This window comes from Xenia sp. Carnegie-2017, unplaced genomic scaffold (genome assembly GCF_021976095.1).
Source record: "Xenia sp. Carnegie-2017 unplaced genomic scaffold, XeniaSp_v1 HiC_scaffold_20, whole genome shotgun sequence".
In the NCBI taxonomy this organism is placed as follows: domain Eukaryota; kingdom Metazoa; phylum Cnidaria; class Anthozoa; order Malacalcyonacea; family Xeniidae; genus Xenia; species Xenia sp. Carnegie-2017.
In genome coordinates, this window is record NW_025813483.1 from 1,483,833 (window position 1) to 1,494,511 (window position 10,679).

Here is a 10,679-nt window from a genome sequence, read left to right on the forward strand (position 1 = left end):
GATCATAAGTATTTACAATTGCGTGCAGTTGATAATTAAAATGTATTGATAATTTACAATGGGTTATTCAATAACAAAGGTCTTTTTATAATATAAACTGACTTTTGCAATAATATACATGTATGGAATTTTTGATTAGCGAAGTAAAAAAATCGATTTTAAATTTCAAAAATTGTGTCTTAATCATTCACATTCAAATCCTATTTTAGAAAGATGATCCCTTTATTCCTGAGTGAAAACTTGTTAAACTTTATATTATTTAGCAGTAGTCCTTTGGAATTTGACTCATTTCAATGTTCTTATGTACTCTGCATAAGGCTCTTACTTATGTATTTCAATAACAATTATTTTTAGTCAGTGATGTACACCTAGTTATAGAACTTGAATGTTCTACAGACATGTCATTTATGTTTTATAATATTGTGGTCGCGTTGTTTATATTAAATCTCTCATCCGTTTGTTGAGTATGTGACATGTAAAGAACTAAAGCAAGCATAATTTGGTTCACACAGTCGTCTTACTTCTAAAATGAAAGTAATTTTAGAAAAATTAGGCGATGTTTTAGAACTACACTAAGCACATAACAAATTACCTAAAGCAGCATCTAGATAAAGTATCACTAAACATTCAAGAGAAATCATATTTAAGTTGATACACCATCTTTCAAACTATTGACAATAAGCTGCATGGTAAAGACAGTAAAACCTGTTCAAAAGTATGGGGGAGGCAGAATAACATGAGAACATTTCCTACATGTAGAACGCTGAATTTTTCTTTATAAACTATACTTGTCTATGGAAAAAAGGGAGATCTGTAAAAATTTATGTAAGGGGGAGAGCATGTCCAATTACGCATCACCTCCCTTCTTTGGTGACGCCACTTTTGACTAATCTCTGTGTGTCTAGCATTATGTTCATAGTTATATACAACAAACCATTTCTTATATAAGTAAGGAAATTTGAAAAATAAGCAAAAGTTAAACACAGGAAGAATGTATTTACACACAGAGGAAGAACGCGACCGAATCTATTTTTTGTGAAATGTTGATTCATGCAACACAGAGCTTTCAAAATTATACTTTTGATCATATTTTAGTTTAACAGTGTTAAGGTTTACTTTCATTGCATCCTTTACTGTTATATGTATAGTGTTTTTTTATTGATCATAAGTATTTACAATTGCGTGCAGTTGATAATGAAAATGCATTGATAACTTACAATGGGTTATTCAATAACAAAGGTCTTTATAAAATTTGAACTGACATTTGCAATAATATACACGTATGGATTTTTGATTAGTGAAGTGAAAAAATCGATTTAAAGTTTCAAAAATTGTGTCTTAATCATTCACATTCAAATCCTATTTTAGAAAGGTGATCCTTTATTTCTGAGTTTAAACTTGTTAAACTTTATATTATTAACAGTAGCCCTTTGTAATTTGACTCATTTCAATGTTATTATGTACTCTGCATGAGGTTCTTATTTATGTATTTTTATTTCAATAACAATTGTTTTTACTCAGTGATGTATACTTAGTTATATAACTAGAATGTTCTACATAGACGTCATTAATGTTTTATAACAGTGTTTGTTGAAGGAGATCCTGACTCACTCTTCATCTTCGTTCGTTATTTAAATGTGTTTATGTAACAAAACTTACATGGATAAAAGATTGATGTAACAATAAGGTATGAATTATGATCACAATTTTTTAACTGATATGTATGTGGTCGCGTTCTTTATATTAAATCTCTTATCTTTGTAAAATATGTGACATGTAAAGAACTAAAGCGAGCATAATTTTGTCTACACCAGGGGTCTCCAAACTACGGCCGCGGGCCAGATGCGGCCCGTTGGGCTTCCCAATCCGGCCCGCAGAGGCACTTCAGAAAAAATAATATTATTAAACAAAATAAATTTTGTGCAGAAAGTTTACGTTATGGCGCAAGCCAACTAGCAAGAGTGGCTTACGTCAATATTTCTCCCAACTTCCTCATTCCGTTTCAAGCACACTGCGAAATTTAAAAAGCTGAAGGATAATGTGGAAATTTTTTATATTCTTTGGCCCTCAACATGCTGGATGAAAGTTCATGTGGCCCTCTGGCTGTAATGTTTGGAGACGCCTGGTCTACACGGTCGTCATATATGAAGTCTTATTTCTAAAACGAAGGTAATTTGTCGAAAGTAAAGCGAGATTCTGAAACTATATTACCAACTTTACATAACAAATTTGCAACTGAAGCATCTCGATAATGTATGACTAAACATTCAAGAGAAATCATATTTAAGTTGATACACCATCTTTCAAACTATTGACATTAAGCTGCATGGTAAAGACAGTAAAACATGTTCAAAAGTATGGGGGAGGCAGAATAACATGAGAATATTTTCTACATGTAGGACGCTGAATTTTCTTTATAAACTATACTTGTCTATGGAAAAAAGGGGGATTTTTTAAAAATTTATGTAAGGGGGGGAGCACATGTTTAATTATGCATCACCTTCCTTCTTTGCTGACGCCACTTTTGACTACTCTCTGTGTGTCTAGCATTATGTTCATAGTTGTATACAACAAGCCATTTTTTTTATAAGTAAGAAAATTTGAAAAATAAGCAGAAGTTAAACGCATAAAGAATGTATTTACACGTAGAGGAAGAACGTGGCCGAATCAATTTTTTGTGAAATGTTGATTCATGCAACACAGAGCTGTCAAAAAAATATTTTTGATCATATGTTAGTTTAACAGTGATAAAGTTTACTTTCATTGCATCCTTTACTGTTATATGTATAGTGTTTTTTTATTGATCATAAGTATTTACAATTGCGTGCAGTTGATAATGTAAATGTATTGATAATTTACAATGGGTTATTCAATAACAAAGGCCTTTTTATAATATAAACTGACATTTGCAATAATATACACGTATGGAATTTTTGATTATTGAAGTGAAAAAATCGATTTAAAGTTTCAAAAATCTTGTCTTAATCATTGGCATTCAAATCCTATTTTAGAAAGGTCATCCTTTATTCCTGAGTTTAAACTTGTTAAACTTTATATTATTTAAAGTAGTCCTTTGGAATTTGACTTATTTCAATGTTATTATGTACTCTGCATGAGGCTCTTATTCATGTATTTTTATTTCAATAACCACTGTTTTTAGTCAGTGATGTACACCTAACTATAGAACTTAAATGTTTTACAGAGATGTCATTAATGTTTTATAATATTGAAAAAGATCTTGACTCACTCTTCATCTTCGTTCCTTATTTCAATGTGTTTACGTAACAAAACTCTCATGGATAAAAAAATAATGTTACCATAAGAAATGAAATATGATCACCATTTTTAACTGATATGTATGTGGTCGCGTTGTTTATATTAAATCTCTCATTCGTTTGTTGAGTATGCGACATGTAAAGAACTAAAGCAAGCATAATTTTGTTCACACGGTCGTCTTACTTTTGAAAGAAAGTAATTTTAGAAAAATTAAGCGATATTTTACAACTACACTAACGACATAACAAATTAGCTAAAGCAGCATCTCAATTAAGTATGACTAAAGATGCATGAGAAATCATATCTAAACTGATATACCAACTTTCTAACTATTGACAATAAGCTGCATGGTAAAGGAAAGCAAAACCTTTTCAAAGGTATGGGAGAGGTGAAATAGACGCCACTTTTGACTAATCGCTGTGAGTCTAACAAAATGCTGTTAATTGTATTAAGCAAACCTTTCATTTTAAAAGTAAGAACATTTGTAATATAAGCAAATCAACATTTGTAATATAAGCAAATGTTGAACACAGGAAGAATGTGTTTACACAGAGAAAGACGCAACCGAATCTATTTTTGGGAAATGTTCATTCATGCAACACAGTGAGCTTTTAAAATTATACTTTTGATCATGTTTAACAATTTTAAGGTTTACTTTCATTACAACCTTTACTATTGTATCCACAGTTTCTTTATTGATCATAAGTAATTAGAATTGCGTGCAGTTGATGTTTGCCATGTATTCGTAGTTTACAATGATTTACTTAATAACAAAGGTTTTTTATAATAAGAACTGACTTTTGCAATAATATAGATGTATGGAATTTTTCATTAATGAAGGAAAAAAATCCATTCACAGTTTCGAAAATCGTGCCTTAATCATTGCCATCCTGTACTAACTGACCCTTGAATCTTCTCAAGCTTATGCTGTAATTTGTATAGTCTAAACTATTTCCTTCTTTCCAAGGCAATTTGACACTGTATCTGTTACCATTAAACACAATAGAATCCTTTAACGATTCATGAACTTCATCTTCCTCTGCTATTCCTAAAGTTTCAAAACCCACAAACTGTTGACATTCTTATCTAAAATTAAATTTTCTGAACTTTCATGAGCAATGAAGTTTATTTGAGTGTGCATGTTATCTAAATCGTTTCTCGCTTTCATGGGGCCGGACAACACCCAACCTAACTTAGTAGACACAGCAACTGGTTCATCTACCTGTCCCCGAACAACATTTCCTTCCTGAAACCACCAATGATAATCTGCTCCAATCAAAACTTCAACGTTCAACCTTCCTTATCCTTGCAAACATCTGAAAACCACAGACCCTTTAAATGTGAGTAATCCATCTTTCTCAACTCTATATGTTTATTACTAATTTGAGATATACAGTCTACACTGTATGCCTCGATGCTTACACTCTTCCCCCCCTCCCCGTAACTACAACAACTCTAAGTTAAATACCTCTAGCAACTTACCTTTAGCCTTCTCTTGACCAAACGACTTGATTTCTATCCATTCCTTTCTACTAGCCTGATTACCTGCTCCTTTTATAATCTTTCTATTCACAAATGACTTGTGACTTCTTGAATCAGTGTTTGTGATTAGGAAGTTGCACAGAAGTTTTTACTTAGGTACTGTGAAGTAAAATACTGATTTCAAAGTTGAGGTTAACTTGAGATTGTAATCACACATCCTAGTGGTAGAAAAAAACAATAGACCACTGAGAGAAGGAATATCTTCATTGCTAAAACCTTAAAGTTAGGTACCCTATCAAAGATTTCTTTTTAAATCTTATAGTTCCAGACTTGAAATGCAGCCTTTAGATAATCTTTGTAGCTTGCAAATGTCTTTTGTTGATGCTAAGGTTTATTTATGCAAAGTTTCGTCGTATTAAATAATTAAAAAACTGAAATTCTGTGATTTCCTCATCAATCTGATGTTGAACATTTTTATAACTTCATCAATACAGTTAGGCAATCAAATAATTCTGGACATCACGTGATAAATCAGTGAAAACACAAACTGTGCAACAGCCGTTTTTTTACGTCACTTCTGGCATTCAAAACAAAGACAAAACATAAATTTCCATATGAATTTGGAAACTCTCTATAGTTGTCCTTATTCAAACTAAAGCTTGATTTGTTATGTCCTCTGAATGCCAGCTCCTTTAGTAAATATTTGTCTTCCTTTTTTTCCTTTTATCCTCATTATGACGTTTCACAGCCTCTCTCCTTGTCTTTCAGAATAAAACTTCCTCGTTAACATCGTTGTCCATAATGTTTAACACTTGCAAATATAAAAAAGTTATTTCATTTTTTATGATTCTCGAAAACGTCGCAAAATGATGATTTTTTATACATAGCCAATGCTGTTCGCAGCAGTACACCATCACAAGAAACTATGTTTAATTTCTCCCTTATCGAAACTGTTAGAATCTGCTATCTCTTCGTTTTCTTTTCAGTCAGTGCGTACCATAGAGATGTGCTATAAATTACGGACATTCTGATCTAAAATATTTTGCGAACTAAAAGGTCTTTGTAAAAGCTCATAGAAATTATATCTGAAAACTTTTATCGTATTTGTAGATACGCGTTCTAAAAAAGTCACGACCAATAGGCAATATTCAACATTCCAGTTTACGTTAATCATCCCCTCAAAACGCGTTAGTTTATCAACATAGATTATAAATTCTCATTTCATATTAAAATTTAATGAAAATAGTGGTTCATGGTCTTAAAATTGATAAAGAATTTTACCATTGCCAATCAATTGTCGTACATAGCCAAAGCAAAACAGGATCTTGTGTTACAACATGTTGTAAAACATATATATTTATAAAATCAAGTTTCAAGTAATGCGTTAGAGTCAATGAAATTAAAAAACATAAACCTTAGTAAATTTAAAAAAGACCATTACCTACAACATTATAACATATTCTTAGATACAGAGGCATGACGTTCACAAATGATTATGCAAATTATTGAAGAATATATTCTTATGTCTGTTTTGTAACGTAAACTTTAAGGTAAAATATCATGTTTTTTTAATTTTTCTAAAGGTTGTTTGATAGGATACTGCAGTTGGTAAAAGCTGTAGCATACATGCTCTCTGTCATTATTAGTTTTTAGGTTCTTTTGTAATTTTAAGACGATTTTTGGTGAAGTTAAATCAATTGAACCTAATAAGGGTTGTATAATATTTTTTTATTTGCTTGATTTTTATCTTGTTGATATATACCAAATTTTTGTACAGATGGAATCGCCCGGAATAAGAAATCTGTCTTACATTCAGCAAATAATTAAAGTGGTGCAAAAGGAACTTGCTCAGTTCTTCATTAAACAATGGAACTCTCGTTACAAATCAGCTTATGGAGAATGGGATGATACACACAACAGTGGTAACAAATTTTACAATTTAGAATCAAGAAGAAAGTTAGACCAAAAAACTCGACAAAAATATCAAGATGGAGATACCAGTAAGTGGGACAGTACAATATTATTTGATGCAATAATTTTTTCAAATTCAATTGGAAAGCACCTTGACACAAAAACAAAGGATGCTGTTCATGCACTTCGTTGTGAAAGAAACAAGTACGCACATTGGTATAAAAGCGAATGCTCAGATGATGATTTTGATGATATAGTCAACATCATTGAAAAATCATTTCAAGATTTGAAATTTCCTCTCGATGAAATCATTAAAACTAAAAGTCATCGTGACAGTTTTGACTTATTTCAAGTTCTTCCTTCAAAACCTAATCATTTTTTTGTTGAACGCACTGAATTACGAGATAAAATTATAAAAGATCTTAAAAAATTAAGGAATGATAACAATGATAAACTGACATATTTTTACATCACTGGTAATCCTGGCAGTGGTAAATCACAACTTGCAAGACAGGTTTGTGAAAAAATATCTTGTGATTGGAACAATAGAACTTCGTTTGTAATGACTCTCGATGGAAAAAATGAGGAATCTCTTTTAAAAACTTACTGTGAACTTGGATACCGTTTAAACTGTGACAAGGATATGATTAAAAAATTTGAAGATGAAAATTGTTCCATCGCAGACAAAGTGAAGAATTTGCGATCGTTAGTATCCACACGATTAAAATTCTGGCAAAATTGGTTGATCATTGTAGACAACGTTGCACAGCTTAGCAAAATTTCTTCATTACTCCCCCAAGTTGGTGATCCCATGTGGATAAATGGACAAATCATAGTAACTATCCAGAACACAGATGCCGTACCTCAAGACGATGAGTTTAACAAACATATTTCTATTAGAAATGGAATGAATGATAAAGAATGTTGTCAACTGTTGGAATATTACACTAAAGTTGATAATACTGATGATCAATTGTTGAATGAAGTATCCCACGTATTAGATCGTCAACCGCTGGCTTTGGCTGCCGCTGGTTGTTATGTCAGTCGTGTAAACAAAGCAAACTGCTCATTTACTTGGAAAGAATATTTAAAGAAAATATCTTCAGAAGAACAAAAAAACATGGACGCCACTTTTGTTAAATTTAACTCGGCATATCCTAGAAGTATGTTACAAGCTTCACTTTTAGCTGTCAGACAAAATGCTGAAGAATCCTCAATATTGGTAAATGTTATTAACTTTTTTTCCGTGATATCGTTTGATCCTATACCACGGGACATTATTATTTGTTATGTTCAAAAAATAGATCCCAAACACTCGAAGGAAGATATATGTCTTTGTTTAAAGGACTGCTCGTTGTTCTTGCATTCAGAAAATAATGACATTAGTCTACATCGCATTGTTCACAAAGCAATTATTGTTTATCAATCTGAACATTCAAATGAAGAACATGAAATGGAAAGTAACGTTGATCAAATATCTAAAGCACTTTACATGTTTAAAGAGAGAGACGACGAAATCAAATTAATGCCACATCTTGAAAAAATTGTTCAATTATTAAAGACCAACAAGAGAAAAATCAACATGAACAATTTACAAGTTTTCCAATATTTTGTTGACAGATTAACTCATTTTGGAAAGTACGATCTTGCTCTTGAACTATTGGATAAATTTAAATCAGAACAGTCTAGTTATGACAAAGCTTGGTATTTTAATATACTTGGTTATTTATACCATGTTACCGGGAAGTATAGCAAAGCTAAAAATCATCACGAAAAAGCTCTGGAAATTCAAAAACAATCGTTAGTTCCAAATCATGTTGATGTCGCCGGGTCTTTAAACAATCTTGGTTCGGTCTTTGAAACGACTGGAAACTACGACAAAGCTAAAAATCATCATGAAAAAGCTCTGGAAATTCAAAAACAATCTTTAGGTCCAAATCATGTTGATGTCGCTAGGTCTTTAATTAATCTTGGTTCGGTCTTTGAAACGACTGGAAACTACGACAAAGCTAAAAATCATTATGAAAAAGCTCTGGAAATTATAAAACAATCGTTAGGTCCAAATCATGTTGATGTCGCTACGTCTTTAATTTATCTTGGTGCGGTCTTTGATAAGACTGGAAACTACGACAAAGCTAAAAATCATTATGAAAAAGCTCTGGAAATTATAAAACAATCGTTAGGTCCAAATCATGTTAATGTTGCTGCGTCTTTAAGCAATCTTGGTAATGTGTTTTATAAAACTGGAAACTACGACAAAGCTATAGAGTTTCATGAAAAAGCTCTGGAAATTACAAAACAATCGTTAGGTCCAAATCATGTTAATGTTGCTGCGTCTTTAAGCAATCTTGGTAATGTGTTTTATAAAACTGGAAACTACTACAAAGCTATAGAGCTTCACGAAAAAGCTCTGGAAATTCAAAAACAATCGTTAGGTCCAAATCATGTTGATGTCGCTAGGTCTTTAGAAAATCTTGGTGCGGTCTTTGAAAAGACTGGAAATTACGACAAAGCTAAAAATCATCTTGAAAAAGCTCTGGAAATTAAAAAACAATCGTTAGGTCCAAATCATGTTGAAGTTGCTGCGTCTTTAAACAATCTTGGTGTGGTGGTACATGATACTGGAAACTACGACAAAGCTATAGAGTTACTTGAAAAAGCTTTGGAAATTCAAAAACAATCGTTTGGTCCAAATCATGTTGATGTCGCTACGTTTTTAAACAGTCTTGGTGAGGTGTTGCATGAAACAGGAAACTACGACAAAGCTATAGAGCTTTATGAAAAAGCTCTGGAAATTCAAAAACAATCGTTAGGTCCAAATCATGTTGATGTCGCTATGTCATTAAACAATCTTGGTAATGTGTATTACAAAACCGGAAACTACGACAAAGCTATTGATTTTTACGAAAAAGCTCTGCAAATTCGAAAACAATCGTTAGGTCCAAATCATGTTGATGTTGCTGCGTCTTTAAGCAATCTTGGTAATGTGTATAATGATACTGGAAACTACGACAAAGCAATAGAGTTTGATGAAAAAGCTCTGGAAATTCAAAAACAATCGTTAGGTCCAAATCATGTTAATGTTGCTGCGTCTTTAAACAATCTTGGTAATGTGTATAATGATACTGGAAACTACGACAAAGCTATAGAGTTTCATGAAAAAGCTCTGGAAATTCAAAAACAATCGTTAGGTCCAAATCATGTTGATGTCGCTAAGTCTTTAAACAATCTTGGTAATGTGTTTCATAAAACTGGAAACTACGACAAAGCTATAGAGTTTCATGAAAAAGCTCTGGAAATTCAAAAACAATCGTTAGGTCTAAATCATGTTGATTTCGCTACGTCTTTAAACAATCTTGGTAATGTGTTTATTGATACTGGAAACCACGACAAAGCTATAGAGTTTCATGAAAAAGCTCTGGAAATTCGAAAACAATCGTTAGGTCCAAATCATGTTGATGTCGCTACGTCTTTAAACAATCTTGGTGGTGTGTTTAAAAAAACTGGAAACTACGATAAAGCTATAGAGCTTTATGAAAAAGCTCTTGAAATTCGAAAACAATCGTTAGGTCCAAATCATGTAGATGTCGCTAGGTCTTTCAACAATCTTGGTTTATTGTTATAAAAATTGAAAACTACGACAAAGCTATAGAGTATTATGAAAAAGCTCTGGAAATTCAAAAACAATCGTTAGGTCCAAATCATGTTGATGTTGCTGTGTCTTTAAACAATCTTGGTAATGTGTATAGTGATACTGGAAACTACGACAAAGCGATAGAGTTTCTTGAAAAAGCTCTGGAAATTCGAAAACAATCGTTAGGGACTAGTCAGGTTAATGTCGTTAAGTCTTTTAAAAAATTTAGGTGTGTTGTATTATGAAACTGGAGAATATGACAAAGCTTTACAGTTACACTTTGGTAGCTACGTGTTTCAAAGAAATTGTGCTTTCTAAATTATGTTTAGCCTATTTTTAACACATAGACCGTAGGAGCAAGACTTCCACCTGCCAA

General features: G+C 32.1%; 1 long non-coding RNA gene across 2 annotated transcripts; it reads left to right on the forward strand.

The window, feature by feature from the left end:
* The first annotated feature begins 1,953 nt into the window (after positions 1-1,953).
* LOC124440993 lies at positions 1,954-6,986 on the forward strand. Of its 2 annotated transcripts, none has more exons than XR_006946845.1 (2): positions 1,954-2,169; positions 6,405-6,986. It is a non-coding gene; the product is annotated as an uncharacterized LOC124440993 (long non-coding RNA). The 2 variants fall into 2 exon arrangements; XR_006946844.1 differs by having other exon boundaries at positions 6,536-6,986.
* Positions 6,987-10,679: the final 3,693 nt, after the last annotated feature.